Here is a 19569-nt window from a genome sequence, read left to right as displayed (position 1 = left end):
CAGAAGGTGGGGGGATGTCATGAGAGTGCAGATCATAGATAATCCTAATCACAGCTGAAGTAAAGCTGCCCTGTGGGCACAGGATCCCTGCATAGAGGCGCATGGGATGACTGGAGTGCCCATTTACCCAGTAGGGCCTGGTGAGTAATAGCATGGGGCTGGGCTGCCTGTGTTCTCCAGAGGAGGACTAAGACGGGGGCTGAGAATCTGAGTGGGCCACAGTCATTTATGCAGCTCAGGCTAAACCACTTCTGGATGCTGGAGAGTTGGTTGTAGTTGATCTTTTTGGTTTCTAAGATTGGAAGTTGGCATCACCCATGAGATAGTCATGATGACCTCCAAGGACAGGGAGATTTTGAGTGTGGCCTGACCCCTGCTCTGCCGGTCTCCCCAGTGCCAAGGTAAAGGGATTCATTTGGCGTTTCTTTCCCTTATGGAAAAGCCCAATTCACTGCTTTTCACTGTGGTTGCAGTGTGGAAGTACTCCTTCTGGGTGAATTAAAAGGAAACAGAAGCAAACATTTTCCAGAAATTCTAAGTTGAAATGAAAAACCTATTGGCTTTGGCTAAGCAGTTTATTTTCTCTTTCTTTCTCCCCGCTCCTTCTACCACCCTTTTTGGATTTTTTTTTTTTTAACACTATCATATGAGTCAGAATAGGTGTATCACTTTTAATTATTGTTGATTACCATTCGTGTTGGAACAGCTACCTTGTAACGCCATCTCCTATCAGGAAATAAATGCCGACTTAGTGACCTGCGTGAGATAGCTAGCGACCCATCCCACTGGGGAGATGGCGGGCAGCCGCCTGGCGCTTGTTGAATTAAGAAGTGTGACTACAGTAATTAGCAGCAAGTATCCACCACAGGATAGAGCAGATTCAGGGCAGAGCTCAGTAGTCATACAGGTTGACCTTGGTGTGGGAGAAATGAGGGATTTGGGATTGGGGCCTGGAGGGTTGGGGCAGGGGTCACGAGAAAGAAGGTCAGTAGCAGAAACCAATTTGACATCTCTGAGCTTTTGTAATAGGATTTACCCCAGGCTTGTAGACCTGGGAATTGTCGCCTATGCAAAAGCTTGTGGCCAATTCGGCAGCCCTGGAGTGTGTATTTGGGAATGGAAGGGTTAAGTCTTGACTGCTTTGCCTCTAGTATGTGCTTAATGGAACACAAACAAAAAGGAAGAGACATAGTGTTAAAATAGAACTGGGGCGCAGATTGAAATGATACGTGATTACTAGCAGTTGTACAATTTATGGGAAAAATGTGCATGCAGGTCTTTTAGGAAGTGTAAATAAAACAGATGGATTTATGGAAGGGGGAAGTATGCTTTACACACCCAGCTCCTAGATCAACAAATGTTGCCCTCCAGGTAAATTTTTGAAAAATGTTCTAAGCTTGTATTAGTCACACCCATTTATTTTTGGCATAATTTGTGCACTCTTTGGAAGTTGGCAAGAGCAGGAATGTTGGGGCCAACATTTGGTCTTGCTTCAGGAGTTTCTATGAATATGAATGCCTGAAGTTTACATAGGCTTATGCCGTCTCTATAGCAACGTGTGTTTGTTGTGAAAATCTAGCCTTTTAAAGTCAAAAATCCATATGTTAACCTCAAATTCAACACGCTATCTAATTCTGGAGTTTAAAAAATCCTTTTAGGACTGTTGCACTTTTAATATTGGATTGGATTGGAGGGTGAGTTCATGGGTGTCCCTGGACACACACACACACAAACACGCTTGCACACAAGGTCTGTGCAAGGCGGACCTCTTGCTTATGGAAGTTAACCTTCATGTGCCTCCAAATGGAGCCGGATGAGAGGAGCTTCAGATGATCGTGGAGCAGCCCAGGGGAATCTGAGAGTCACGTTTGAAGCACCAAAGGAGAAAATGACTTGGTAGATTGTGCATTTTCCACTGGGTGTTTGGAACTTGGGGAAAACCTTGGGAGGACCATCAGGCTGGCTCTGGTCTTCCCCAACCTAGAGAACAGACAGGAGGCTGTGGGGAAACTGGCAAGAATGAGGCCGCAGAGCCCAAGGCACGGAAACTTATCTGTGCAGCTCAGTACCTGTCAGATTTTCATATGGTTGGAATTGTTCTTGCCCTTAATGGGGTTCTTGGTTGAATTCCAGTGAGATAACAGTTGTAGGTGGGAACCTGAATATATTTACTGCTCTCTTCAGGGGAAAGAGCTGGCTTTTTGCAAAATTATGATGTCCTGTGCCCATAGTCTTTGGGTTCTGGTGTCCTGCATTTTTTGGGGATGCTCTTTCCCGAGACCCAGTGCTTCCTAAGATCCTCATGCTCTCCCCTCCCTGAACTGGCTCTCAGAATAGCATAGGCTCAACTCTTTTAGACTGATGTTTAAGAGGAAGAGAAGGAAGAGAAGTGGGCTTGGAACAAAGATTGTGTTTCCCATTAGAATCCGGGGCCTACCTCTTAATAATGGCCATTGAACAACTTGCAGATACTCTTAAATCCTCAATTTAAGAAAACATAAAGAAAACAACACCAGCTCAAATGAGATAATGGATGTGACAGAGCTTTGTAAATTCTCAGCTCCTATTCAAATGCGAGTTTATTATTACAATCACTTTAATAAGGGATGGCAAATAGTGTTCTACTCAGATCCCAGCTTTGCTCAGTGGGTTGTAGCTGCTTGCAGTGTTGTGCTGAGAAAGATTCTGAGATTCTTTCACAAGGAAGTGCTGAGATTGACTAGTGATGTCTGTCATGGGCACCAGAAGCCTGGAAGGGTCCTATCCAGTGTCAAGCGTTGGCACTTCGAGATCCATTTGCTTTTTAAGAGGGATAGAGAGTATGAAAAAGGGAGATAAATCTTTAACAGTAAAATTTTAGATATCAGTGTGTGGCGAAGGCATTGTTTTGAGGAAGTGAGCCTCTTAATGCCCAGAATCAAGCTTGTGTATAGTTCTGACTCTGTCATTGGAAGACAATTCTCATATTATTTCCCAAGGCTGTTTACCTGGTTGTCTGGTTACGGAGGTGCTAATAATTGGGACATGTGTTTCTTTTTCCCTTTCTGTTGTCCCATTAATCACACTGTCTCTTTCATACATTTTGACCTTTGATAAGATTCAGCTTAGCACTTGGCTCATTGTTGTTCTCTGTTGATCACAACATGTACAGATTCTATATGTACAAATGTTTTAGCCATAGGTACAGATTCATCTGTGAAACTGTAAATTGCTTGAGGAAAGGGATTATGTCCCACATTTTCTCTCCCCTTGGTTCCTAGTCTAGTGTAGGACATATAATAATTTGCTAAGCAAATTCTGAATTGCTCAGTAATTTTTTTTCTGATTATATATTAATTTTGGAAAACTTGAAAAAAATAAATAAGTAAATAAAAAAAGATGTTAAAACATTAGTACTAGAAGTAATTAACATGAACATTTTGGTAAGTTTCCTGCCAGCATTTTATTACATGTACATATTTACATATAAATTTTAAAATAATTTAGAGCATACTTTATAATTACATGATCTGGATTTTCCTTTTATGCTACATTATGACTACTTCTCTGGATCTTTAAAAGAGTCTTGGCAAATATTAAAATACTTGAATTTTAATTTTAAAACTTCAGCTATTTTTTATTAGTTTGTGATTTCAACAGTAATGCATGTTATTGTAAAAAAAAAAAGTTGAAGATATGAAAAGTAAATATCCTCTCTCCTCTTCTCTCCTTTTTTTCACTCAGTTGATGTAACTCCTTTTTAGCAATTTCTTATATTTCTATTCAGACATTAGTTTTGCATGTATAGGCACAGAAAACGTGGGTTCATATTATTCATACAGCTTTGCGACATTTTTGCACGTATTATATCTTGGACATCTTTTATGTTACTACATACAAATCCACCTTATTCTTTTAAACTACTGCTAGGTATTCCATTCTAGGAAAATCTCATCTTTAACCAAACTTCTATTGATAGCTATTTAAGTGGTTTCGCTTTTTTATATATATTTTTTGAGACAGGGTCTCACTTTCTTGCCCAGGCTGGAGTGCAATGGTGTCCTCACAGCTCACTGCAGTCTCAACTTCCTGGGCTCAAGTGATCCTTCCGCCTCAGCCTCCTGAGTAGCTGGGACTATAGGCTCATGCTACCATGCCTGGCTAATTAAAAAAAAAAAAATCTATATATCTATATGTATTTGTAGAGACAGGGCTTCACTATTCTGTCCAGGCTGGTTTCAAGCTCCTGGCCTCAAGCAATCCTTCCTTGGCCCCACAATGTGTTGAGATTATAGGCATAAACCACATGCCCAGGCCTTTTTTTTTTTTCCCTCTTATAAACAATGCTGCATCAGGCATCTTTGTGCATATATTTCTGTGCGCATCTTTGCACATATGTTTTAGTGTACAAGTGTTTATGTAGCATTAATGCCTGAAATGGAAATTCTGGGCTAAAGGGAGGGTTCACATGTAAAGTATTAAAAGATACGGGCAAGTTGCTCTCCAAAAATGTTTATGCATTTACATTCTCATCAGCTATGCATAATCTTTCTGGTTTTCCATACTCTTATCAATAATGGGGACAAAAAATGAAAAACCACACACATAAAACCAAACAAACAATAATCTCACTGTTTTTAAATTTACATGTCATTCATTATAAGTGAGTCTGTGCATTTATTCCCACATTTAGCCACTCGTATTTTTTATTCTATAAACTGCAGTTCACATACTTTGTATATTTTTGTATCATGTTATTTATAAGTTTCTAATTGATACATTATATGTCTTTAGATATTAAGAAAATTATTTGTTGTATGTAATAGAAGTAGTTCCACAATTTTTTTTTTGTCTTTCTCTGACCTGTTATGGTGTTTTTACAGCAGTTAAAAATGTTTATGTATTCAAGCTTGTTAGTTTTTTTCTCAATTATTTTATTTCATGTTAAGAAGAATCTAATTTATTCCAAGATAATTTAGACCATTCCCCTGTCTTTCCTTTACCAGTTTAAAAAATGTTATTATTTTCATGTTATAAGAGCATGTTATTTTCATGTTTAAATTAAACAAAAATGTAATATAGGGCACTGGCATAAACTTCTCCCCAAACATTTAGCTAGTTATCTTACACCGTTTGTTGAATAATCTATATTTTCTCTTCTGATCTGAAATGCTACTTTTATCATATACTAAATTCTTATATATGATTTGGCTTCCTTTGAACCTTCTACTCTTTCTAGTCCTACATTTGTACCTTATTGTTTAAATTACTGTAGTTTTAATGTATTTTTATAACAGTGAGGGCTAGACTATACTTGTTAATCTTCTTTTTAAAACACATTTCTTGGCTATTTTCACATGGCCTATTTTCCCAGACGACTGTGGAATCATTTTGTTAAATTTCTACTTTCCCAACAAAACAAACAAAACTGTTTTTGAGATTTTGATTGGGATTATGTTGAATTTATAGACTAAGATGGAGAGAATTGACATCTTTACACTACTGAGACTTCCTATCCAAGAATACAGTTTTTATTTCATTTTATTCATATCTTATTTTGTGTTTCTCAGTAAGCATAACTTTCAAAGGCTTTACAATACTTTGCCTATGGATTTACTATAATTTACATGATTCTTCCCTTATTGCTGAATCAGTTCCCATCTCTTTCTAGATTAAACGATGTGACAGGGAGCATTAGTATGCTTTGCTCTTTGAACACGTTTTGCCAATTTCCTTAGAATACATTTCCAGCGGATCAAAGGATCTAGGCATTTTAAAGGCTTTTGGTAGCTATTGAGAGATGGCTTTTTAGAGAGGCTCAAATAATTGACCCTCCTACTGGTAGTGTCAGAGTACCTGTCTGGCTGAAGTCTCACCAGCATTTTGAGTATTAGTATTAATAGTATCTTTGCTAAGTTGGTGTGAATGAGTTAAGTGGTGGGTGAGACACAGCATTGGATGGCTGCCTCTGCCTATCTGTGAATAGATTTTTAGAAATGTTCTCCTTTGCTACATGCTTTTCTCCACAGAATACTCAGGGGGCAGTTTTCACTCTTCACTAAGATTAGCTTTGAGCCAACTTTGAGGACATTTACTTTAGCAACTTCTTATGTCTTTTGGAAATTTCATTTGTCCACTGATATCTAGGAATGAAGGGTAAATTTTGAGAGGCATATTTCCATTTTGTCGTGATAGACTTGTCTAAGAGTAGTCAAGACAGATGAGACCCCCCCACCCCCATCTTCCCCAACACACATACACACAAGTGGCTGAGACTCTGCAAATTTCAGCTGAGCAACTTGGGGTTGACTTGGGCCAAGGTTGAGAGAAGGTGTTCAAATTTCATGCTCCAAATAGGTCTCTGGAACAGAAGAGTTCTTCTTGCTTTCCAGCTGCAAATGTCATTTGGCTTTCCCAAGCTTAGGACCCAGAAGTGTTCTTTTGTGAGAAGCAAATGCCAAATTTACTAGGAAGGCCTTAGATGGACAACCAGACAATCATACTGGTAATGCCTCTTTGCTTTGGGGTTACTATCGCTCCTGTTTACTTTGGCAGGCTTTGAGCATGGGAATCAGACATTTAAAATGCTCTCCTTTCCATCCAAAAACCCCCTTTGCTGCCACAACCTTGCTGTAGAACCCTCTCCATCAAGATTTTTTGGTGGGGTGGGTCATGCTTTTATAGGGCTGTTTCTTTCAGGGTAAGCCTATTAAGCTTCTAGGATGTTTTAATTGGGGCAGTGTAATTGTAGGGTGCCACAAAGGCCCTGGAAAGGGGTACTTTATAAATCAGATTATTATGCTTAGTTGTGTTAATGGACTTTTATATACCCTAAATCCTTCATATAGCAATGAGATAATAGCCCTTAAGGCCATAGTTACTATTTTGGGTAGCGCTTACTTGTATAACTGGATCATTTTATTGTGAAGCTGTTTTCAGTTAGAGAGTACATAAAACCCTTTGAAAGACAGAATTTCAATTTTGTGGTTGCTGTCTTCTATAGCTTAAATGGTAAAATCATTACATACACACACACACACACACACACACACACACACACACACACACACACACACACACACACACACACACACACATATATATATATGAAAGCTTTGAACCAGTTAACATTGTGCTCCTGAAGCAGGACTTCTTAATAATGGGGAACTGCAAAACCTTTGAGGAATTTGACCAAATGTCCAACCTTTCTCCTGACCAGTAATAATGTTAACTTTTGGGAGACAGATTCTCTCTGGTTTTGTTTTATTTGTTTCTCAGTGGTTGCAGGGGCCTAGGGAAGGTTAGGAAGCTGTGTTCTAGTGATAGTCAGTGATACAGAGGACAGAGGACACAGGTTATATGGCTACAACGGAGAGTCTGAATGCACTGGTTGCCTTGACAAGGATTTTCAAGTGCATTTCCATTCCTAGGCTTGAGACTGATGGACAGAGCACCCAACTGGCTTGACAGGAAGTCCCCTGTCCTCTGGGAGCCTGGCTACTTTGTTTGGAGGTTCATAGTAAGCAAATTGGACAGATTGTGGGTAGCTCGCTGTGCTACTTTGTGATGTGTAGATATGGCTGGAATTAGATAAGACTGAACATTGTATGACATAGGGGCATGGATCGTTTCCACGACAGAGAGGATCCAATGCAGTGGGGACATCCCAAATTGACTGCAAATGCCTTCCCCGCCCCTGCCATTGGCTCACTTTCCCCGGATCCTTTTCCCTTTATTTACAGCTAGAGGGCTTCCTAAGTTTCAAGAGCACACACCTGCTTGGTTCCTAGGGTGGCGACCGGGACTATTTGGAAGAAGCTACTCTGAGGGTGGAAACTTTGTCCCAGACACCCCAGAGGACCAAATAATCAGATTATGGGAAAAATTCTCACATTCCTACTAGGTACTTTTGAAACTCACCTGGTGTCTACGATTTCCTTTCCTCTGTTCTCCTTTGCTCCCTGTTCTTCTTTCTGGTGTCAAATCTGTTAGTCTGAAGGATGAGCCATCAATGGCAACTTCCACGGCACCATTCAGGCTGCTTCCAGTATCCCTTCTTTCCCTGTGTAAGCCCTGCCAGAATCCATCTCACCTTTGCTCTGACCTTTCTCTTGTATGTGATGCTGGGCCCCTCATCTCTCTTCTTCCTTCGTACAGGTCCACATCAGTCTTATTTCATCTTTGAAACCTTTCTCGCCACTCCAGATGTTGGTAGACATGAATTGTACCTGTTGTTTGGGGTTTATACTACCCTGCCGCCCCACCTAGGGTATTCATAAAGCAAAGAGGCAGTATACATGGTGGTTAAGAGTTTGGCCCCTGGAGTCTTCACCTGGCTTGAGTCCTGGCTCTGACCCTTGCTGATGTGTGGCCCTGACATGACAGTTCACCCCCTGAGCCTCAGTTTCTCATGGAAGACTAGAGCATACCTCATTAGGTAGTCATGAGGCTTAAACACAGTTCAAAGCCATTGAAAGCTCTTTTCGTGGTGGTGGGTAGTAAGCACTCAAGAAGTGTTAGCTGCTGTCGTTGCTGTTATTATTATAATTATTTTGATAGATCATCATGTCCCATCGTAAGGTCTTTGACATCTTCCCAGTATCTACCAGACCTGTGCCTACAGGTAATAAGCTGTCTCAGGGGAGGAAGAGGATGGCATAAGCCTCATCTCCTCCCCATGCTGACCCTTTGGCTCCCAGGACAGGATGTTTGGCAGCACAGAGGTGCTGTTGGTAAATGTCCTGCCAAGGCTGTTGGTAAATAAACACTACCATGTTCTTTAGGAAGCCAATAAGGTGATCTGCAGTTTTCTGTGCAGAGGGTTGGGGCGGGGGTGGGAGGAGGTGAGTGTGGCAGGTGACATGAGGCTTTGCAGAAGTGGGAAGAATAACTGGGAGCCACTTCTCCTTTGTCTATCCTATAAACTTGCTGTTTCTGGAGGAAAGGAGTTTAGAGGAATGAGGACTGTGTTGGAGTCAGATTTGGGCCAGGGTTTCAGGTCCTAGTTCCGTCACTTGCCAGCTATGTAAGACTGGGTACCTCACAATCTTTGGGGCTGCAGTCTCCACATCTGTAAAGCTGGGATGATGTACTTCTCAGGGATGCTGGAGGAATCCAGACAGCTAGTCCCTGTGTAAGTGCTGTGTGAAAAACTACAAAAATATTAGTTGTCATAATCAGACACACTCTGTATTAATAGCTTTGATTTCACTATTGCACCTTACTTGTTCCCCCTTCTTTGTCCTTCTGTCCTGTTCTTCCCCTCCTATTTATTTGTCCTGTATTTCTATTTCCCTCTTTGGCTGCAATGGCAGATTTTTATTTAGTCTACAAGAAAACAGCAGAGGGGAGTAGAGTTCCAGGTTTCTGGCTAGGACCTCTGCTTTCACAAATTTTTTTTTTTCTTTAGAGACAGGGTCTCACTTTGTCACCTGGGCTGGAGTGGCGCAATCATAGCTCACTGCAGCCTTCAACTCCTGGGCTCAAGCAATCCTCCTGCCTCAGTCTCCCAAGTAGCTGGGACTATAAGCATGTGCCAGCATGCCCAGCTAATTTTTAATTTTTAATTTTTTTTTGTGGCTAACAGGTCTCAGTATATTGCCCACGCTGATCTTGCACTCCTGGGCTCAAGAGATCCTCCCACCTTGGCTTCCCAATGCTCTGCCCTCGCATTGAACCACTTTCCTCTTCAGCTTTCAGATGGGCTTAGTGCTGAGGCCGAAGCTGGGATGCTCCAAATCCCTGCTCAGAGTTCCTTCTCTGTTCATGTGCACTCTTGTCTCCACAGCTGGAGACTAAACTTGTTTAGGGCAAATATTATGGTTTGTATTACTTTCTACAAAGGCAGGTACACAGTAGGCAATCTGTAATTGTTACTCAGTGGTGCTGCTTTTTGGGAAGGGATAAGAAAAATGGGACAAATACTCTTGCAGCCTATGGATCAGTACCTCTCAGAGGGCACACTTGAGCAGTGGCCCAAAGGGACACAGGTTCAGGCTCCTGGCCTGAAAGAGTATAGGGTTGAGAGCTGGTCCCCAGGATGGGGTGGTGGGTGAGGTTCTGTTCATCCACATGCCCTGGGCTGAGGGTTATTCTTGTTTCCTAGCCAGCAGAGGAGAGTTTGGGCAGGCTCATGGTTCTGTGGGTTAGCTTGTTTGAAATATGCCTCCAGCTGGTGCATGGTGCCGTGTACCTGTAGTCCCAGCTACTTGGGAGGCTGAGGTGGGAGGATAGCTTGAGCCCCAGGAGTTCAAATCCAGCATGGGCAACATAGTGAGATCCCATCTCTTAAAAAAAAAAAAAAGAAATAAGTAAAGAAATGACAACCCCATGATAACAGAACAACATGGTGTTATGGTCCTGGGGAACTTCATTTCTTGTGTGTGGAAAACCGACCAACTGGACCTCTATCCTGTGGCTTAAAAGTGTGGAAACTTAGACAGTTGCTGAACAGGGCCTTAGATATATTCAGACAGCAGAGGAGAGCTGTTTAACCAGAACAGAAGCCCATGTGGTTGATTCATTCGTTTATCCATAAGTCACTTCTCAGCTAGTTGAGTATGCCCTCGTTCGTGGACTCAGGGTGACATAGGGTAGGGCATCCCAGAAACTGTCACAATTCCTTGGGAACTTATAGTCCATGAGGAAGACAGATACATTATGAATAGTTACCCAAATGTATATAATTATGGTAAGTAACATAAAGGCAAAGTGTGGAGGGGTCATAACTTGCAGGGAGACCTGACCTAGTTTGGAGGGTCAGGAAAGGATTCTCCCTCCACATGACACTCAAGAGATCCAAAAGATGAACAGGGGAAGGGTGTTCAGACAGCCCTGATGCCAGCTAGTGCAAAGACTCTTTGGTAATTAGAAGAGCACACCTCTTTAAGCTAGTTTAATTGCTGAATCATTGTAGTAACTCTGCATCTGTGACGCCAGTGAGGCAAACGGTGTCCCTTGGAGTCATGCAGTGCATGGCTGGTGCAGTGCAAGGGAGGCTCTGGCTTCAGGAAGAGGAATGGCCCTGGGGTGAGCAGGAGCTCGGGCTATTAGAGGAAAACTCTGTGCAACCAGCTGAATGCAGGCAAGCCAGGGGAAAAGAGAGAATGAGGAGTGGGAAGAGGTGGGCCGGGGTTGAGACACGTAGCACATGGAAGTCCCTGTTAAGGATTTGAAGGATTTTAAGTCATTGAAGGGTTTTAAGCAAAGAAACAACTTGGTCGTTTTTATATGTTAAAAAGCTTACTCTGGTTGCTGGTTTAAGAATGGTTCAGAAGGCCAAAGTGGATGTGGAAAGACCAGATAGGAGGATTTTATAGTCCTGTGCTTGTGGGTAGGAGTGCAAAGATTAGAGAAATATTTGGGAGGTGGAATGGATAGAATTTAGGGATGGATGATGTGTATGTGGGAGGCATGAAGGGGAAGGAGGAGTCAACCTTTAAAGGCTGTCTTGAGAATCAGGAGCTGGCTAAGATGATTGCAAGGAACATTCAGAGAGAGAGAGAGAGAGGACAGTGTCCTGGATGCCAAGGAAGGGGTTGTCTCTAGAAGGAGGGATCAGTGGGTCACTGTGTCAAAAGCCATAGACAGATCAGTGAGAGGCAACTTGGACTTGGCAAAGTCAGGCTTGGTGGATACATAAGTGTGAGAGTCAGGCTGGAACAGGCTGAGGAGTGGACGGGAGATGAGGAAGAGGAGAGAGTCAATGCAGGCAACTCATGAGATGTTTTTGAAGGAAAGAAGTAACAGTGGGTGGTAGCTAATGGGAAATGTGGGTCTGGGGAGTCAGGTAGGGAGGATAACGTGGGAGAGAGTAGGATGGAAGGATTTAGTGGAGACAGAGAAATAGAGAGATACAGGGCACAGAGAGGGTAACTGATAATGACAGGTTCTGGAGAAGGCAGGAAAGGGTGGGAGCCACTTATTTAAGGCAAGATTGGCTGTGGATAGAGAGTAGGGGTATCTCCATGGAAACAGCAGTGAAGGCGGAGAGGATGAAGTAGATGCAGGTGGGTCTCTCAGTTTGGTGGTGGGAAGCTGGTAGAGTTTCTTTCATGTGGGTTCTGTTGACTCTCTGGAGTAAGAGGCAAGATTGTCTGCTGAGAGGCTGAAGATGAAATTTATGTGATGGACCAGCACCAGATGAAGCCTGAGAAGTTTGCCGAAAGAACAAAGGAGTGAGTGGAATCACTAACATCCACATAACATTGTATAATTTACAAATCACCCACACATACTTTATTTCATTTAAACCTTATTTCAAACACATGTGTTGGTTGATATTATCCTCTATCTTTAAGATGAAAATAAGGTCCAAGTTGGGTTCAAATTATTCTGGGACCCATGCCCCCCAGAAGGATGTTGAGGAGCCCATTCTGCACTCCACCCTAACCAGCTTAGTGGGTTTTGTGTTTTCAGGTCCGCGCTGCATGGGAATCCCCTTCCTACATTCGAGAAACTTCCCGCCATGTGATTCTTAGGGTGAGCAGAGCTAGCCTTTCAGCACAGAAGCCTAGAAGGCCAATCAATACCTGACCTCCTGAGCCCCCCAGGTGTCTAGGATGTAGGTAAGCGCTGGTGCTCCGACAATTGCACGACCCTGCGTGAGGCTCTGAATTGAGAGCTGGTGAGGCCAAGAAATGGGGATGGTCCCACTAGGGTGGTGGCAGCAGCAGCAATGGCAGTGACATTGGGTTTCCAGGGACTGTGCCACCAATGAAGGCACTTGCAGTGGTGACACAGGCTCAGGTGAACTCTTCAAAATGTGCCTGTAGGGAATCTGGGGCTGTGGTTCCAGGACTCGGCTTTCTTTTGTGCCTGCCCATTATCTGAACCTCTTTCTCCAGGCATTCTGGAGTCTGTGAGCTGCCCTTAGTGAAGTCTTTTTTTGCTCAATTCAGGCAGATCCATTTCTATTGTTTGTGGCCAACAACCCTGACTAGTACACCTGCTTAAACCAAGAGCAATGATAGACTGGATTAAGAAAATGTGGCACATATACACCATGGAATACTATGCAGCCATAAAAAATGATGAGTTCACGTCCTTTGTAGGGACATGGATGAAATTGGAAATCATCATTCTCAGTAAACTATCGCAAGAACAAAAAACCAAACACCGCATATTCTCACTCATAGGTGGGAATTGAACAATGAGAACACATGGACACAGGAAGGGGAACATCACACTCTGGGGACTGTTGTGGGGTGGGGGGAGGGGGGAGGGATAGCGTTGGGAGATATACCTAATGCTAGATGACGAGTTGGTGGGTGCAGCGCACCAGCATGGCACATGTATACATATGTAACTTACCTGCACATTGCGCACATGTACCATAAAACCTAAAGTATAATAATAATAATAATAATAATAATAAAAGAAAAAAAAAAAAAAAAAAAAAAAAAACCAAGAGCATTGTTATATCTGCAAGAAGAGCCTGCAGCTCACCATAGTGTATTTAAGTTCTCAACATCCAAGTTATGTAGAAGACTCCAAGTTGAGGAGTGGGCATTCACACTTGTTCTTGTTGCTCAGGAAAATTAACCTCATTCAGACTGAGGAGAACAGAAATACTTTGAGAAATCTCACAAAATAGGTGGGTACCTTATTCACATGCTAGGGGTTTTCATGTTACTGGAGGAGTTTGGGCGTAGAGTGATCCTTGTGTCCAGAGCTTTGGAGCCAGTCAGCAATCAATATTGAGCCATTGGGTTGACTTTGCTACCTAGAATTCAGAGACAGTCCTCAGTTTCTTAGATATGGCTTCAGTCTCAAAAGTCAGGGTTGGCCAGGCATGGTGGCTCATGCCTGTAATCCCAGCACTTTGGGAGGCTGAGGCAGGCAGATCATGAGGTCAGGGGTTCGAGACCAGCCTGGCCAATATGGTGAATCCCTGTCTCTATTAAAAATACAAAAATTAGCTGGGTGTGGTGGGGTGTGCCTGTAATCCCAGCTACTCAGGAGGCTGAGGCAGGAGAACTGCTTGAACCCGGGAGGCGGAGGTTGCAGTGAGATTACGCCATTGCCCTCCAGCCTGGGTGACACAGTGAGACTCCATCTCAAAAAAAAAAAAAAAAAAAAAAAAAAAAAAAGTCAGGGTGGCATTTATTTGCTGTTGATACAAAGGTTGCCAAAAAAGTTCATTCTGGCTTCTGGAGGGCTACCTAAAGAGTGAGTGATTGATTGGTAAGATCTGCCACTGGTACAAAGATGGGGCTTGTGCTCATCCCCATTTAGATTCAGATCTTGGAGGCAGAAGCTCCTGAAGGGCACATCAAGGTTAGCCCTACCTTCACATAGACTTACAGGTTTCCCTTGGGCAGATGAAGTAGCCAAGACTTACGTTGCCTCTTTGGAGCCCTCAGTCCAAGCCAAGATTGAGTATAGGCCTTGAATTTTCATTCATTTCCTAGCATGAAATCCCTGTGATTTGAGGGGATCTGACAAACTGTTCTCTGTTACCTCTGTTGTTACTCTACAAAATATTCTTTTTAAAAGACATTTATAAATCAACAATTATAGTTATTTTAAGACACCAGGGTTAGAAACTGATAACTCAAACAAAAGTGAGCAGAGGCATAGATAATTTGACTAATATAATAACAAGCTTATGCTATTAGAATTATGTAGAACACTATGCACAGCAATAGACAATACATTTTCTTTTGGAGCACGCAAAAAACATTTGTAAAAACTGGCCACATACCAGGCTGCAAAGGAAGCCTCAATAAATTCTGAGGAATGATAATTATGCAGATTATGTTTTTTGAACATACACTAGAAGACTAAAAGTTACCTAGAAAAATCCCATCTGAATAAAATTAAAAAATGAAAAATCTCATATGTCTGGAAATCAAATAATATTACTAAGAAACTCTTCAATTAAAAGGGAGGCTTGTTAAATTCCTAATGAGTATAAGAGAAAATAGTAAAAATAAATAATAATTAACACTAAATGGCAATAAGAATCCTTCCTATCCAAATAAGCAGGACATAGCTAAAACGGTTGTCAGAGAAGAATCTATTGCTTTAAATCTACTTTTTTGGGAATAAAAAAGTTAATATCAAGTGAGTTAAGAATTCTACCCAAAAGGTTTGAAAAGAATAACAGAACAAATCAAAGTACACAAGAAGGAAAGAAATAATAAATATAAGGACAAGAATCAGTGAAGAATGAACAAATAAATACAAGCAATAGACAAACTAGACAAACACAACTTTTTGGAAATATAAACAGCAGGAACTATCTTATTAATAATTCATAGTTAATGAAAATGTGAATCCATAAACACTAATCAGCAAAAATATTAATAAACAAGATACCGATGGAAAAGGGAGAAACAGCTATATGATACAGCTGCTAAGATAACTAAATTATGAATAACTTCATCCTGCTAAATTTGGAAATCTTATATGAAATGAAAATATTTAGAGAACATGATTAAATGCCTATATTGGTAAAAGAAGAAATAGAAAACTTAAATAAACCAATAGGCACCAGAACAAAGACCTCCACTCCAAAAAGGCACTTGGCCCAGACAGTTTTACAGTAAAATTCTAGCAATCTCAAGTTAGAAAATAGAGAAATAACAAAAACTACCACTCATTTTTGAGCTGAACATAACATTTGTTCCACAATTAGATAAGGATAACAATAGAAAATTACTGACCTCTTTTGCTTATGATTCCAGATACAAAAACCCTAAAAAAATTGTTGTAGCTTATTAAATGTTAATATTAAAAGTATTAATTTATTGTCATTTGGTAAGTTTGTTCAGAAGTAAAAGGATGGTTTAACATAATATAATTCACTACATTAATACACAAAAAGAAAAATCACATAATTATCTCAGTAAATGTAGAAAATATTTAATAAAGTTAAATACCTATTTACATTGAAAAACCTAGAGCACAAATCATACTTAATGGAGAAAGATGTATTACATTTTAAGACTAGTAGTAAGACAAGGATACCCACTACCCTCCACTATTGTTAGCGTAACACTGGACTTTCTAGACAACTGTAAATGAAGAACAAAAAGAGATGGGAATTAGAGGGAAAGGAATGAAACTATCATTATTTGCAGATAATGTGATAATCTGCATAGCAAAAACAACAGATCATACTATTAGAGTTAAGCAAGGTTGCCAGATGCAAGATCATCTTATGTATTGCAACAGAATTTCTCAATACCAGCAAAAACTGATTAGAAAATATAATTAAAAGATAATATTCATGGAAGCAACAAAAACTATTAAATATTTAGGAAATAAACAAGATCTCTATAGGTAAAATATTAAAAATTAAAAGCTATAAAAAGCATGAATAAATGGAGTAATTTTTACATATTTTAGTCAGATGACAATATAAAGTTGTGTTAATTCTCCCTCAATTTTTTTTTTGAGACTGAGTCTTGCTCTATCGCCCGGGCTGGAGTCCAGTGGCATGACCTTGGCTCACTGCAACCTCCTCCTCCTGGGTTCAAGCGATTCTTGTGCCTCAGCCGCCTGAGTAGCTGGGATTACAGATGTGCACTGCCATGCCTGGCTAATTTTTCTATTTTTAGCAGAGATGGGGTATCACCATGTTGGCCAAGCTGGTCTCAAACTTCTGACCTCAAGTGATCTGCCTGCCTTGGCCTCCCAAAGTGCTGGGATTACAAGTGTGAGCCACCGTGCCCGGCCACAATTCTCCCCAAATTAACCTATAATGTCAAGGCAATCTTAACAAAATTCCAGTAGGATTTTTTTAAGGAGCTTGATGATGTATTTTAGAAGTTGTATGGAAGATTAAGAGGTTCATGAATAACAACTTTGAGAAAGGAAAACACAGAGAGGAAACTTGCCCTATCAGATGTTAGGACATATTGTATCAAGATACTAAGACATAGCCTTATTGTGGCAAAATACAAATAGAACAGAGTAACAGAGTAGAGCACTCAGTTGACAGACATCTGTGTGCAAGGAATTTAACAAATGATAAAGATGATCTACTAAGGGAATTGGATCCTGTGGCAGATTCCATTCCCAAAGAGGATTGCAGCATTATCTCCCTCCCACGTGTGCTTCTTTACAAAGTGACTTTGAGTCCTTCCTGTTAGAAGTGAAATGTATGTTTCCTTGCCTTGATTCTGGGCAGGTTTGTGATGACAGTGGAAGTCATGCTAAATGATTTCTGAAGCTATATATAAAGCTAATATAGCATGAGCAAGTGATGTTAAGGTTTTATAAAGTCATACAGCCTTTGAATTTTTCTTTGTCTTGGAACTCAGCCATCATAATGTGAAGAAGACGAAGCAGGCTGTGAAGAGGCGCTAGTAGAAAGGAACTCAGGTGCCCTTGCCCTCAGTCCCAGCTGAACTCTCAGCTGACAGCCATTACCAACTTGCCAGCCACAGGAGTGAGCCAGCTTGAGAGTGGATATTTCAGTCCCAGTGGAGCCATCTCAGTTGACACTCCATGGTAAAAAGATGAACCATCCTTGCTGATCCTTGCCAGTGCTACAGATACATGAGCAAAATAAATGTTTTTGTTGTTTTAAGCCACTATATCTTGGAGTGTTTTGTTATACTGGTGTGTTAAACAGGCCTCTATGTCACACCATATACCATATTTATATATTGGCTCTAAATGTTAAAGATAATACATACAGTTTGTGGAATATTATATAATAGACTATCTTTGTAACATAGGAGTGGGGAAGGATTTCTAAAGCAAAATCCCAAATACACAAATCATGTGCCCAAAATGGATGACTTTGATTAAATAGGAGGTAAGCAATTTTGCCCAATGAGAAATTGATAAAATGAACAGAAAGATAATTGTTTGGGAGACTATAGTTGTAAATATCAACAGTCTAATATTTGGAATTTACAAGGAACTGTTGCAAATCAACAAGAAAAAAACAGCAGCCCCTATGAAAAAGCAATCAAAGACTAAAAACTTACAGTTTACAAGGAAGCTCATATGATTAAAAAGCATATGAAGAAAGTATGCAAACTCACAAATGAGTAGAAAAACAAAAATAAGAATATCAAGATTTTATGTTACACCTAGCAGAGTGGCAGAACTTGGAGAGTAGAGGATATTAGTTTCCTAGGGTTGCCATAGCAAAGTACCAAACACTAGGTGGCTTAAAGTACAGGAACTTATTTTCTTACAGTTTTGGAGGCTAGAAATTCAAAATCGAGGTGTCAGCAGGGTTGGGGTCTTTTAAGAGGTATGGGAGAGAATCTGTTCCAGGCTTCTCTCCTAGCTTATGGTGGTTTGCTGACAATCTTTGGCCTTCCTTGGCTTGTAGATGCCTCAGCCCAGTCTCTGCCTTCATCTTCACATGATGTTCTCCTGTGTCTGTCCATATGGTCTTCCCTCTATATATGACTGTCTTTGCATCCAAATATTTTCCTTTCTACAAGGACACCAGTCATGTTGGATTAGGACCCTCCCTAATGACCTCAACTTGACTGCATTTTCAAACATGATCACATTCTGAGCTACTGGGAATTATGACTTTAACATATCTTTCTTGGGGGACATATTTCAATCCATAACACTGAGTATTGTGCGACATTGGTGGGGATGTGGGCCTTCGAAACCCTCAGGCTATGCTGGTGGGAGGGAGAATGGGAGCAGCCTGGCAGTACTCAGTGAAGCCAAGTATACTCACACCACGTGACGCAGCTTTCCTGATCCTGGAAATACATGCTGGAGAATTTCCCATATAGTTTTTTGTTTTGTTTTGTTTTTGTTTTTGTTTTTTGGTATTTTTAGTAGAGACGGGGTTTGTCCAGGCTGGTCTCAATCTCCTGAGCTCAAGTGATCCGCCTGCCCTGGCCTCCCAAAGTGCTGGGATTACAGCTGTGAGTTTACCGCTCCCATCATAGCCTCCCATACAGATTCATAAGTGACATATATGGGAAGATAATCACAGCATTGTTTGTGGTAGTGAGGAGTTGGAAACATTCTAGTTGTCCATCCTTGGGGGGCTGGATATGTTAAATCTGGTGGGTACAGATTATGGAACAGTATGCAGCATCTAGGAGAAATGACTAGATGCATGCGTGGCAATATGGATAGATCTCAAAAACATCATGCTAGGTGAAAAAAGGAAGAGACCGGATGATATCTAAAACATGAGAACATAACCTTTCTATACATTAAAATATATGCATAAAAGACAATAGTCAAAGCACATATACCTATAAGCACAATACAATGCTTGTCAATTGTGGGGAGAGAAACTGGGCTGTGGAATGGAGATGAAAGAGAATTAGTAAAAAGTGGGGCATGTGGGGTTGTGTGTTGACCTCAAACAGTAATGTCTCATGAACAGAAGAATTTGTTCAAATCAACCCTGAGTCCTGAAACACACAAACACTTTCCCATGAAATACTCCACTTCCATTGATTGATTTATTGATTGAGATGGAGTCTCGCTCTGTCACTCAGGCTGGAGTGCAGTGACGTGATCTTGGCTCACTGCAACCTCCACCTCCCAGGTTCAAGTGATTCTCCTACCTCAGACTCCCAAGTATCTGGGATTACAGGTGGCTGCCACCATGCCTGGCTAATTTTTTTTTTGTATTTTTAGTAG

General features: G+C 41.0%; 1 long non-coding RNA gene across 1 annotated transcript in view; it reads left to right on the top strand.

Moving 5' to 3' along the window:
- The window catches only part of LOC129057683 (uncharacterized), a 38719-nt gene extending 21139 nt beyond the window's left edge, over positions 1-17580 (top strand). The window contains exons 2-3 of the long non-coding RNA XR_008522394.2: positions 12397-12545; positions 17250-17580. This is a non-coding gene — a long non-coding RNA (uncharacterized LOC129057683). The remainder of the gene's footprint in view (positions 1-12396; positions 12546-17249) is intronic.
- The last annotated feature ends 1989 nt before the right edge of the window (positions 17581-19569 follow it).

Source organism: Pongo abelii, chromosome 12, assembly GCF_028885655.2.
Source record: "Pongo abelii isolate AG06213 chromosome 12, NHGRI_mPonAbe1-v2.0_pri, whole genome shotgun sequence".
Lineage (NCBI taxonomy): Eukaryota > Metazoa > Chordata > Mammalia > Primates > Hominidae > Pongo > Pongo abelii.
Note: the sequence above shows the minus strand (reverse complement) of the source record. Positions and strands in the feature narration are given on the sequence as shown.